This window comes from Conger conger, chromosome 2, assembly GCF_963514075.1.
Source record: "Conger conger chromosome 2, fConCon1.1, whole genome shotgun sequence".
Lineage (NCBI taxonomy): Eukaryota > Metazoa > Chordata > Actinopteri > Anguilliformes > Congridae > Conger > Conger conger.
This window is the reverse complement of record NC_083761.1, coordinates 57107185-57119956: the sequence shown is the minus strand read 5'-3', so window position 1 is coordinate 57119956 and position 12772 is coordinate 57107185. Positions and strand designations below refer to the sequence as shown.

General features: G+C 48.3%; 1 protein-coding gene across 1 annotated transcript in view; it reads right to left on the bottom strand.

Moving 5' to 3' along the window:
• sdk1b (sidekick cell adhesion molecule 1b) overlaps window positions 1–12772 on the bottom strand; it is a 354443-nt gene that overhangs the window by 158855 nt on the left and 182816 nt on the right. The window lies entirely within an intron of this gene.

The window sequence follows — 12772 nt, the reverse complement described above, 5'->3', positions numbered from 1 at the left end:
ACGTGTACACGTGTTCGGTTTCCAAAAGCAGCGCAAAGCGAGCCATGCATGAAATAATGCCACCATCATATTAAATTAGATGACACACGCGGACACGGCTGAATAGTCACCAGACAATAAGCGAGATTATGTCTTTGTCTGTCTTTATATCTGGGATAATTGCAGTGTTTCGCTAATGCCCATTTGTTTTGATTGTGTCTCCCATGTCAAAATGAGCCTCACTTATACGTTCAACATCCACATCCCACTTCCATCATCAGACTGTTTACACAACCCAGATGGATGGCAGCATTTACAGTTGGATGGTATAAAAGTGGACAATCTACATTTAATTACTATTGACCTTTAATTAAATTTTTCTTTCAAAGTGCTTTGTAATTGCGTAAAATTATGTTTTAATGAATTTCGAAGTCTGAATAATTCATTCACTCGCCTGCTTGATAAATGGACTTTGCAAATGCAATAATTAAAAGTTAATGGCAAATCTTGTGAAATGGCGCAATTGCCATCTAAAAATAGCCTCTCTGTGGTACAAACATGCTCCCTCAAGCTTGCGCGATATAATTGGCTGGTAATTTCTTATAAGTGGGAAGATGGGCGAGAAGACTTTGGAGTGCGGAGCGGTTTATTCACATAGCTGCCTGGATCATGTGTGTGTTCACCCGGCTTGTGTTTGCGACTCTCGGGTGATACTCCGCTCCGCCACGTGAAAGAGCAAAGGCTGATGGCTCGGCTCTAATCCCAGGTTTTGATTAAAATGCTCTAATTCTCTTGTAGCCAATGAGATCCCGAGAGCCCGCCTACAGCGACCGCAGCGGTGGAATTACTGGATCAGTAATAAAAAAACAACACCGGGACGCACAGATGGAACGGCAACAATACACGGGCCAACCTGAGGAATGCGGCCATTTCCTCCGCGGATAAACCGGCATGCAGTATTCATAGCGCCGTAATGAACCCGCAGTGCCGCGCATTACTCAGTAAACACATTCCTGAGGAAGGCAAGTGTACGCGGTGGGGCACATGCTCCTGTTTTCTGTGCCTTTACAGTAACAGCATAACTGGAGGAAGAACACGGTGCTTTACTGTACAGAACCGCCCACGCGGAGATGTACAGCATGCCCGCAATTCCAAGTATGATAATATCGTGTTCTGCCTCGTCTTAAAATATGCATGGGCCACTGAAATTATTTCTGTAATTGGTTTAAATGAAAAAAATAAATGTTAACAAACAGGACAAAAGCTGCAAACCCATTTCAGAATGACTAAAATAGGTGGGATGTGCATCTTTAAAGAATGGGGGAAAAGTACACACGTTAAGCCCACGCACATCTGTCAAAGTGTGCCTCGCTTGGGGAATGGGTTTTATTTCAAATCAAACGTGCGCCAGCAGCATCATGCGTTTGCTTATAGGCACTAATGTCAGCTAATCCCATTTCCCCATGTCTTCCCAATAAGTCATGGAGATAACTCCTCCACGCTTCTGAAAAATGTATTTTAAAGGACTCCGCTTCTGCGCCCGTTCATTCATCATACCTGGAAAGCCTGCCACGGATTTCTGACCGAAATGTCTTCAGGAGCTCATTTCACATGATTTTCCAAAAAGGATCAAAAATGGAAAATCACTCGTTTCTTTGCCTTTGGACTTTTTAGGCCAACATAGGTACGGAAAGCCGTGGATGAAGTCCATACCAGCGCTACTCAACTCCAGGCCCTGTGGGCAGCAGTGTCTGCAAGAACAGTATTTTGCTCCAACCATGCGCTACACCACCTGATTTCACCCAGTGTTCCACCTCCTTGGTCCAGGAAGTTAGCTCATTAATGAAATCAGGTGGTGAAGTACACAGCCAGAGCGAATACTGGCAGACACTACGCCGGCAGGACCTAGACTTGAGTAGCTCTGGAAAACACAGTCTTTTCTAAAGATTTTACATTAGTAGAGCTCAACGTTACATAGCCTTCGACCCGTAACAGCATAAGCATAAGAGTCTGCATGCACATAACACAGGGAGAGAATAATGAGCGCTACCCTGTATAGCTACTAAGTGGCTATCTTCGGAATACTGCGGTTTTCTTGGAAGTCAGTGGGGGAAAAAGGGGCCCCATTAGTAAATAAATTTGCCAGAATCAAGTTTAATCAACCCGGATCACGTTTTTGGAGCTGCCTTTGTGAGATAGCGCCCGGGAGACTAATGACAGGGACAAACCCAAGCCATTACAGGAGAGAGTATTTCTTGTTAATGGGGTGCTTATTTTGCGCCTCTTTGCAAAGGCCAAAGTAATCAGACTCGGGACGGCGCGTTGCGTGTGTCCTCCTCGTCCGCGTGAGCTGCCGTTTTTCTGGGATGTCTCGCGTGGGAACGGGGAGTCTGATGTTCCTTTTGGGAGCACTTCTGTTCCGGCTGCAGAGTTCCGGAGAGACGGACGCGCTTGGAGCCTCTCTACGGGAAACGAACGCTGGGAAGCAGAGCATCGCATGAAAGGCTCGTCTGACGCAACTGATGAACAGGTCCCACAGGGCAAAGCGGGATAAGTTAAACACACTGATATCGCTCCATCTTATTACTGCGGTAAATCCCAATGCCATAGGATTTAGGGCTGGAAGTCTCGTAAATAAGGAGGGAACAGTCTATGCCCTTCCCTGGTGTAAAATCCAGCTTTGACCAGCTTGACATGCCAGCTGCCAGCTGTTTCAAAACCTACCTGAGCTGGTCAAACTATGTCAAGCTGGGAGCTGGTCTGAGCTGGTCAACCAGCTACCAGCTGTTTCAAAACTCAGCCCGAGCTGTTTTTTTCAGCAGGGTTGGCTTCAGATATCTAGAGCTTCGACTATTTGTCACAAGTAAGCTCACAAAAGGCATCTGCAGACTGTAAAATACACACGTCCCTTGTTTAATCCCTAAAATATCCTATCCTATAACACAAACTCCAAAGCTATTCATTACACAGACAATATTTTTTTCTACCCTTCTGAACCATAAATGAGTCTGTCACAGAGTTAATAAAATGAAGACTGTAAAGCTGTTAAGCCTGAAGCAGTCTGCTGAACTCGCCGGTTATGGACATGACTTTTGTGGCAGTTGCCCATTTTCACAGCATACAGTAAGAGATCCTTGCCATTATGAAAAGAGGCACCGAAGTGCTTGACTTCTTTTCGTTTAGACAGGATATGTGAAAGACCACAAAGGTCCTACCATGAAAACAGTGTCTATCTAACAGCTTTACAAATAGGAGCAGTTCCTCACACTGCCAGCAGGCTTACAGTACCTGGTAAAAAGTCCACATGCGTTGATAAAGTAACCATCCCTCAGCGTTATTATGCACCTAAAGAGCAGTGGTGAGAGAGGGAGTTTTTTTTTTTTTTTTTACCTTACTTGCTATTTTGATGTTTGCTCCTCTTTAAGCTAAGTGTCTTTGTGACAGTGTTCTGTAAAAAGCGCTACACAAACTGAATTGAATTTGCGGCAGGAGAGAGATGGTGAAGGACAGGAGAGAGGGCTTGCCCGGGCTGAGGTGAGGTGATAGGAGAAGCTGGAGATGGAGTAAACAGCGATGGTCGGTAAGAGGAACAAAGGCAGAGGCATGTGGGGAGAATGAATGGACGCCACGGCTCACCATGAGGGCTCACCATCCTTTACTTCACAAAAGTGGGCCCTCCCAGCCACCCGCCGTAATACGACAAACAACCCAAAAAGGATTTATTCTATCAAATCTGAAGCTACTTCTCGATTTACTACGCTATCAGGAGCAAATTGGTACTGATGATATTCTTGGTCTTGAGGAATGGGCTCGCCTGCCCGTCTCCGACGGAGGGCAAACTGGAGCCAAAGCCTTCCGGAGGAACGAAGACACAGAGCGCTTCGTCTTCCTCTGAACGTTTCCATGGAGTCGAGTGCCCTGACTGCAGGTGTTAGACAAGCCTTAGTGTCGCCGTAGCACAGCACATAAGGCAAATATTTAATCAGCGAATCACGTGGCTGCAACTAAATGCATAAAAGCATACAGACATGGTCAACGGGTTCAGCTGTTTTTCAGACCAAATGGGGAAGAAATGTGATCTAAGAGACGTGGAATGATTGTTGCTGCCAGACAGGGTGGTTTGAGTATCTCAGAAACTGTTGATCCTCTGGGATTCTCACGTACAACAGTCTGCAGAGTTTGCTGAGAATGGTGCAGAAAACACAAAATCTCCACTGAGCTGCAGTTCTGCGGGCAAAAACGCGTTGGTGTGGTCAAAGCTGACGGGAAGGTGACAGTAACGCAAATAACCACACATTATAACAGCGGAATATGCAGAAGAGCATCTCTCAACATACAACGCATCTCAGTGGATAGGCTACAGGAGCAGAAGACCAATAAGTAAAAAGTCAAATAAATACCTAATAAAGAGCTCAGAGTGTGTAAATACATGGGACCATTCCCTCAGACAGCAGAAACTAATGACCTGTTATTATCAGGACAGCAGAGGTTGACCTGCTGATGAAAAATGGTTATTGGCCGGGCTGATATGCCGTCCCTGCCTCCCTCCCTCCCCTGTACCTGGTCTCACTGCACTCTGATACTCCATTAGCTGTGTTCTGGCCCTATAACCTGGAGGCCCCTGGGCAGTGAGGACCACATCCCCGTCGGGCCACGGTGACTAATGTCAGCATCTCAGCGAACGTTCGCCTTAATGTCCGCAGCGTGCCCTTACCATGGGCCACTTTTCCCTCGCCGTGGCTTCGGAATGAGCTCAGCCCAACGCGGAGTTTATCAGCTAGCGGCGCACTGGGTGGGTGGGGGAAGCGGACTTTCGGTGAGGCCGTGGAGATGGAAACATTGTTCCCGGCGCGTGCGGTATTCTTTACAGACCGCATTCCGCCTCGCGCGGGGGAACTCACTGTATTTCCTCCATTCTTATTCGCTAATGACGCCGCCGGCCTGGCCCGGCAGATAAGGGCCTTTTCCGGAAAGACGCCACTGAATCACCGAAGCCAGCACCACGCGCCTCGTGGCACATGAACGCTCTCTCGTTTTCATATCGAAAAACAAATTGGCAAAAAAATCTACGCTACGCGAACTGCTGCAAACCTGGCCTAAACCAGACAACATTGTTCAGCTCCAGCCAGCAAGAAGCGGCTCTGGCTGAAACACGACAACATTGAGAGCTTTGTCATTTCCAGCCAGGTTTTTTCCCTCCCTCTTAACCTTCCCGTTTCTAATTGCTTTGTTGAGCAGGCTTTTTAAAAATGAATACCTTCTGGAAGAGTCCGCGGCGTGCGCACTTACCCGGCGGAGCCCTGCAAAGCTGTGGCGGACCAAAGGTGAGGCAGCACATAGAGAGGCTCCCGCACACAAGGTCAAGGTTCGGGGCTGAATGGGGACGCTGGATTAACCTGGCGCTGCTCGTGCTCTTGAGGTGGCGACAGTAAGTGCAGCCACGCTCTCATCCAATCATCGAGCTCAGGAATACCCAACAAAGCGCAAAGGTCAGTCTAGGTCCTGAAACGACCGCGCATCAAAAGACACCATTCTACTGTATTGAACGCATGGAGAGCAGTTCAGTGCAGTGCGGACGTTAGCTCTGAAAGCTCCAGAAGGTTCCGTAGCTCCTCTGCAGGCTGACCTTGCCCGCTACAGAAATCTCGCTCGTACCCTTGTGTACGCTGGAGGACGAGCGAGCAGCACAGGGCGGTAATAGGAAGCCTGGAAAGTCGCTTCTGAACGCCGCGCGGAGCCCCGCCACCGCAATCTGTTATTTCACGCTACATTAGGAGACCAAAGGGCCAATTCGATTATCAGGGGGGATGAGGCGGATTGGGAGGAAGTTAAAGCAGTAATCGCATGAAAATCAGCTTTTTCCCAAATGGAGATCACAGGAAATATTGTAATAGGACCCTAAAAAATATGCAGACGTTGGCCGTTTCGACTTTTTCCTTTTAAATACCGAATTTGTTTTTTTATTTATTTTATTTAAATGACTTCTTTTTTCCCCCCCACAGCAAAATGTAAATGATCCAGACCAGGTGCTTCAGTAGTTTTGGATGTTTAATCAGTGGATATAAAACATAAGACCTATCCTTGTCGGCATTCCATTAGCATAGGCGGCTGCCAGACACAATTCTACTTGACGGGCGGAGAGGCTTTTTATGTGTTCTGCGGAATCACTTCAACTGGTGTGAAACAACGGCCAGCGAGCACGGGAAGAGCCTGATTAAAGACCGATGGTGACAACTACAGCCGGCTCACTTACCTGCCGCTATTACCTGCTTGCGGCAGGCGTATGAAACATTACCCTGCTTCAAACGATGATCGAACGGCTCAACAACAGGGCTGCCCAACCCTGTTCCAGGAGATCTACCGTCCTGTGGGTTCTCACGCCAGCCTGAACAAAGCACACCTCGTTCAGCAGCTAGAGCAGGTCTGCCCAACTCTGTTCCTGGAGATGTGACTACCTGAAGGTTCTCATGCCAAGCTTAGCAAAGCACACCTCATTCAGCAGCTAGAGCAGGGCTGCCCAACCCTGTTCCTGAAGATCCACTCACGTCAACCCTAACACAGCGCACCAAGATTCAAGAGCTAGAGATCTCGTTGAGCTGCTAATTAGTAGAATGAGGTGTGCCTAAAGGATGGTAGATGTCCAGGAACAGGGCAGGGCAGCCCTGCTCAATAATTACATGACCCGTCTGAAGAAAGACAGATTCTAAAATGCACACCTATGAGCAAAGAAGAAAGAAGAAAGACAAGGAGAAGGAGGCAACAAGAGCCCAACACGAATCAGAATGAGAGACAAATGAACATGTCACTTTAATTTTGAAAGAGGGCTTTCTGGAACCCACGTCGGAGGGATACAAACCTTATCTGCTCGCAAAGTTTAGTTGTCAATTCAGATGAGGACAGCGGGAAACTTCTCTTGACTCCCCTTTATTTATCTTTTTTTTCTGCCTGCTGTCTGCTAGGAACGTGCTGCCCTCTAATATAAATCATTTTTCTTCATTTGTCAAACAGCTTTTTAAAGTGAGGAGAAGTTAATTAGCTGCTGTAAAGCAGATGGCTCCTTGACGCTTATTATCTCAGATCTATGAGAAAAATAATCATCATCACAGGCCAGTGTGATGATTCCCTGTTGCATTTTTTAAAGTTCACTTGAAAGACCCAATCACAGTCTGAGAGCTCGAGCGAGTACCATGCAATCAGAAATTAAACCGCTAGTCCTCAATTCCAGGCGGGGCTCATTAATGATCCATATCTATGGCACTCTCAATGCCTGAGCTACACTGTCCCAGGTCTTGGAGGAGGAGGGGGGGGTCAATGGTCTGCTATCTTGTGATAGATAGATAGATAGATAGAGATAGACACCATTTATATAGAGCTTTCCTCACACTTTACAGTTACATTGATGAGGGGGAAGCTCATCTCAACGACCACGAATGTGAGCACTCACCCGGGTGATGCAATGGCAGCCATTTTGTGCCAGAATGTTCACCACACACCAATCTTATGTGGAGAGGGAGACAACAATTGTGGTAAATATTACTGCCCCAGACCTCATTGCTACAATACAAATTTGGAGGAGGAATTGGCAGGTGCACTTCGACTACAGAAACATCCTTGCCCATCACCAGTTAGTTTATATCAGTACAGCGCTGTGAATCAATGCACTGAATATTTATCTGTTCTGATGATTGAAGTAAATCTGGGTAATTCTACATCGTGCAGTTTGCCATAGCTGTTGGAAGCATCTTCCAAATGATGAAATGTAAATGTAACTGTAATGAATAGAGGGAATGAAAGTGAAAGTCAAAAATGAAAGAGCTCTAAGTTGAGCTCCAAGGTTATTGCCTTGTGTGAAAATCCATTCTGTGTGTTACTCACCATCAAGCAATGTGAACACAACAGCCTTATCCTGAGCTGAGCTTCCCCAGGGTGTCGTGTGGGCTCAAACCTGCTTCTAATTTGGGCAGTTACCAATGCACGACTACTGTGTGTTTCTCACTCTGTGTCACCATTTTAGTACTTTTTAGAGGTAAAGAATATTTGCGAAGTAAACTTTTGTTGTTGGGTGCAAGCAACTGCAATTGAAGGGTGTGTGAGAACTGTATAAGATACAGCACTGTCCATGGATAAAATATTGGAAGGTGACCCCCTGTGTCTCAAGCCAGGCGAGCACATTTCATTTAAGGCTCAGGACGTTCTACAGCCTGTCCGAACGGCGAATTTGAAATGCGAGGGTCTGTTTCCCCGGATTCGCTGGGGAAGGGTCGGACGATGGCTATTGGAGAGCAGAGGCGGGTGCCTGAAAAATCATCTCCCCTGCATCACGCCCACGGTATGCCGAAAGAGCAAATACGTAGCGTAAGAGCGGGAAGGTCTCACCAGATCATCACGCCTCAACCCTGAGAAATCACGAAACGTGGATCCCCCCTGACAATACGCATGCACCCCCGCACTGAATTTGTTCATAATTAAAAGCCACATTCTACATAACTTTGAATAATCTCCATTCTCTGAGGGGTAATTGGCATTTGAATTAATTGAAATCTCTTGTATGTGAAGCGGTTTACTGATTATCTCAAAGGGACTCATTCATATAAATACTGTTGTATTTCAAAAGAAAGGGCAAATTAATTAGGAAGCAAATGAACGCTCTAAATGAAGTGACCTAAATAGAACTTTAAACGAGTTGAGAGAAAATAAATTGGAAGCAGGAGTTTTGAGGGGTGAAAACAGATATTTATAGACGATTTGACTTCAAAAACACAGATGAGGGATATATTACAAGCAGTAAAAACAAGCAAACAAAATGTTAACAATATGCAAATGACGAAGATAATTCATTTAAGCGTTGGGTTTTGATGTTTTAGGTTCTCGCTCCAGCAACGTGAGCAGACTTTAATGAAGTGAGAGAGAAGATTAATATCCTTGTTGAGAAATGCTTGTCTCGAAACCGTACCTCCACAAATCAACCTATGTTAAATAAATATATATTTTAAAAATACCACAGTGAACCTCGATGAAAACTAGACTGACTGCTTTGCCGGAGAGGGGAATAACAACTGCCCAAAATGAACAGGAAATTTCCATTGCTTATGTGACATGAGGCAGATTATTAAGGTGATTCAGCCGAGTATAAGCACGGCCAGCTGCAGATGCGGTCGCGTTGCGGCCTGTTAAAAACCCCTGACCGTACCGGTCCTGCCCGTGGCCGACAGGGAGGCAAGGAGTGCTGCTATTGGCAGCTACTCCGAGCGCGAGAAGCCCCACTGTGTGGCCAGGGGTCGGCCAGCAGTCTGCCTGTGTCAGCTGCGTAGGAAATATATCTCTCCAGCGCAATTACCGCGGCTCAGATGGCGGGAAGCGAACGAGCGAGAGGAGGCGGCAGCTGGCACGGGCGGTTCGGCGTGGACGGGCCCTCCTGAGCCGTCGCGGGGCGAAGCGTTCACGACACGGGCGCAGGAACGTGACCGGCCTTCCAAACGGGGAGGCAAAAACCTCCACAAAAACTTGAGGTAAACACGGATTGAAAGTAAGAAAATAAAGACGTAGGAAGAAAAACATTGCGGTTATTCAAACTTAATTTCGGGATTCAGTGGAGCTCGGCTTTGAATATCCCTGGTAGGGCACGAGAGGAGAACGAGAGCCTTCAGCTCAGAGGAAGTACTAGAAGGTTCCGGCGTGAGGCGGGCTGTTCGGCGACGCCCTGACGAGCTGTCGGGAGGGGACGGCTTGTGGTGAGGGCCACTGGATAACTTCATAAAGCACATCATCGCCGGAACGTTCATAAAGCACATCATCGCCGCTGTCCCGGAGGGGATGGAGCCATCTGCCCCGGGTCCCGCCGGACACGGATTAATGCGGCGAGATGGCCGTTATCCTGACGCGTGACTCGACTTCAGACCGAGCGGCCAAAACCGGGCTCCGTCTCTGAACCTCATTTCCTGGTCTTTGTTGAGAGCGACTGCTCACTAGCACCACTGCGCTTGGCTCCAGTATACTAGAGGTGTTTCAGGCACACTTTTCAATATAAGTCAATGGTAACAATAGGGTAAAAATACAAAGTCAATCATCTCATTCCCCCAAGGAAAATGTAGTGACAACCGCTTAGTGGAGGAGCACTCGGCGGACTTACTGCGGCTCTGGCTCCAAAGTGAACAAAATGGCTTCCGTGGTTTCAAAAGGCTTTGTACAAGCTCGTTGACAGTCAGTGTGTGACATCATATGCGCTTGCTCCCTATTTCTTTTTATACAGTGCTTCAGACAAGGGGTGCCCTGCCCTCTCGGGCCTGGGAGAGTACGGCACGGCCGCGTCGTTTCCACAGAGATGCGTCACACCACCCGGACTCTCAGGTAACGTGGCTTACATTTACTGTACTTATAAAATAATTAACCTGGGGGGGGGGACCTGTCATCGGCGACCGGCGAATTGATTTGTGTTTCCCCGTGTTATTCCAAATGGCTATCGATCCCAGGCGGTACAGTTCCCTCACAATTAATCTGAGTGTCTGCAAGGGCTGTTAATTTCATCATCCTATATCACTCGCCAAGTGTAGCCCCCTTTTTTCCCCAGGCTTTCTTCTGGGCCATTTGCTGCGATGGTTTATCCAGCTAAGCTGATTGCATTGTTCCTCTTTCCCGGCTCGGGACAATTAAGAATGTGACATCACATCCAGTGCGGTAATAAAGGGGTTTGGCTGGCGATTCGGGTTCACGGCAGTTTCGCCGACGGTCTCCGGGGACCCGCCCCCTCCCTCCTGCCCCGCGGAGGAGTGCGAATCGTGGGTGAACTGAGTGAAATACGACCCTGAAATGCAGATGGTATATGGTAAAAGATCTAAATGGTAAATGGCAGGCATTTATATAGCGCCTTTATCCAAAGCGCTGTACAATTGATGCTTCTCCATTCACCCATTCATACACACACTCACACACCGACGGCGATTGGCTGCCATGCAAGGCCCCGACCAGCTCGTCAGGAGCATTTGGGGGTTAGGTGTCTTGCTCAGGGACACTACGACACAGCCCGGGCGGGGGATCGAACCGGCAACCCTCCGACTGCCGGACAACTGCTCTTACTGCCTGAGCCATGTCGCCCCCATCTGGTGGGTGAGGCTCCGTTTTCGACACACGACCTGCGGCAAACGTTCCTCCTTGGCGCAAAGGCGTGTCGGCTGGCACCCGAGGTTGGCGCATCAGACCCCGCTCCTCAGGGTTCGGCTTATAGAGACAGTCACAAAGCCAGATAGATGCGCTGCTTTAATTCACACTCGTGGGGGCGAGACACAAAATTCCCCAAAGGGGGTAGGGAGGAAAGTAAATCGCAGCCGGAACTTGCTTTTTTCCTTTTTTCGTCCCGCCTACCTGCAACTGTCTTCCCAGCGTTTGAAAAGAAAGAGTGAGCTTGAACTCGCATGACCCCGCCCGACCAACCAGAAACTCCGCAACAGATAGAGCAGTCTGCGAAAATAAGACAGCGCTGCTTAGCCACGCAGTCACTTATGCTCCGCCGAGACTCACAACAACGCACCTCTCCGTCTGAGCATGTCTCTGACTAACGATTAGAGTGGAGTTACAGTGCATCTCCAAATGTACCCAATTCAGAAAGGTAAATTGATTGTTTGGGAAAATCTGCGAAAAGACTTGAGAGTGCAGCAAACAGAAGAGTCAACATGCTTCACCGAGGGGACGTTCGCGGCTCTTTTTGAGGCAGGTGAGGCAAGAAGAGGGAAGAAGAGAAGTGGTCCAATTACCGAGCGGGCCTCTGCCTACTGAACCCGGAGAGCACCTGTCTTTTGGCATCACACCAGCCTGCCGACCTGACCTCCTCTTTCACCCACGAGCCCGGGCGCACGGTACGTAGCATAGCGTAGCACGAGTAGCGCCCAGACAGCACCCTCCTCTCCTGCAACTCAAACCCGACTCCCTACCGCTTAATAAAAAATATTAATTGAGTCATATCCCCAATACCTGTTTCGGTAACCTGCTCTTTAGTTGGTGTTTATGGAAGAAATCCTTGCCGTGACGAAAACCGTTCGCGGTTTAACCGTTACGCCGCGGCTCCAGCTCGAGGGGACACGCGAGGGGAAAGCTTTCTCCCTCTCGCCTTTATTTTCGCCTTCGTCTTTTAAAACTGCCATTCTTCTCGACTTACCCGGTCACATGGCTTCATTTCAATTTACGAATCTTTATCCACCGTGCATTGTAGAGAGAGTAGTGACTGATAGAGCGAGAGAGGAGGGAGGGAGAGAGAGAGAGAAGCCATTAAACAGAGGAGATAAGGAGAGGCTCTGATTTGTTCGGTCTCTGAATAAAAGACACTCGAGCAATAAAAAGGATCAGACCTGCTGCCGTGTGGCTGGGCTGCTAATTGGACAGAGAGATGAAGAAATACTAGGTGGAAGGGTGGCAGAAATGGGCATTAGCTACAGAACACCGTTTCTGACAGGACCGTGAGCCGGGCGTGGCACAGAGGGGCACACTAATGCTGCAAATGGTGCGTGGGGGCATATAAATATATAAATATATATATATGTTGTTATTCAAAGCGACTTACAGTTGATTAGAGTAAGCAGGGGACAATCCCCCCTGGAGCTATGCGGGGTTGAGGCCTTGCTCAAGGCCCAAAAGCCACTCAGATCTTATATTGGCTACACCGGGGCTCGAGCCACCAACCTTCCGGGTCCTCAGTCATGCACCTTAGCCGCAGGGCGACAGGCCGCCCCATATTTAGGGGCGGCTGAAAGTGGCCTGGCCTCTGGGGAACCCCCGGGCACAGGCAGCCGGCCGTAGAGGCAGG